Below are 944 nucleotides of genomic sequence, written 5' to 3'. Positions count from 1 at the left end.
AAGCTTCCAACCGCTCCTTGTTTTTTTTTTTTTTTTTTTTATTTTGGGCCAGCTTTAGCTCTGAGGCCTGACTGCTGAAAACATGGATACAATGTTTCGGTCCGGCTGGGTTTCAGTCAGGCTGTTTTCTGGGGTTTTGTTTACCTTCTTATTTGCAACATAGTATATAGTTGCTTAGACTTGCAGATGAGAGGCCGGCAAGTGAGGCAGTGAACGTTGGAGTCTGCAGAAAGCAAGCCTCATGCTCGCTTCAGTGCCTGGCTGCCGGCCGCCATCTTGGCTGACAGTTAATTTGCATATACTCACTGATTAGCCAATGAAAAGGGTAGCGGTTGTACGCTAATTACCATGTTTCTCTTTTATTAGTGTAGACTAGAGGCCCGGTGCATGAAATTCATGCACGGGGAGGGGGTGTGTGTCCCTCAGCCCAGCCTGTGCCCTCTCCAATCTGGGACCCCTTTCACAATCCAGGACTGCTGGCTCCCAAACGCTTGCTTGCCTGATTTCCCCTAACTGCTTCTGCCTGCTAGCCTGATCACCCCCTAAACACTCCCCTGCCAGCCTGACCAAGGCCTAACTGCTCCCCTGCTGGCCCAATTGCCCCTAACTGCCCTCCCTGCTGGCCTGGTCACACCTAACTGCCCTCCCTTGCCAGGCTGGTTGCCCCCAACTGCCCTCCTCTGCAGGCCTGGTCCCCCACAACTGCACTCCCCTGCAGGCCTGATCGCCCGCACCTGCCCTCCCCTGCAGGCCCAGTCATCCCCAATTGCCCTCCCCTGCAGGCCTGGTTTCCCCCAACTGACCTCTGCTGGCCTGATTGCCCACAACTGCCCTCCCCTGCCAGCCATCTTGTGTCCACATGGGAGCGGCCATCTTGTGTGTTGGAGTGATGGTCAATTTGCATATCACCTCTTTATTATATGGGATAAAAGCAACCTAGGTGT

This window comes from Myotis brandtii, unplaced genomic scaffold (assembly GCF_000412655.1).
Source record: "Myotis brandtii unplaced genomic scaffold, ASM41265v1 scaffold285, whole genome shotgun sequence".
Taxonomy (NCBI): domain Eukaryota; kingdom Metazoa; phylum Chordata; class Mammalia; order Chiroptera; family Vespertilionidae; genus Myotis; species Myotis brandtii.
This window is presented reverse-complemented; position numbering follows the sequence as displayed.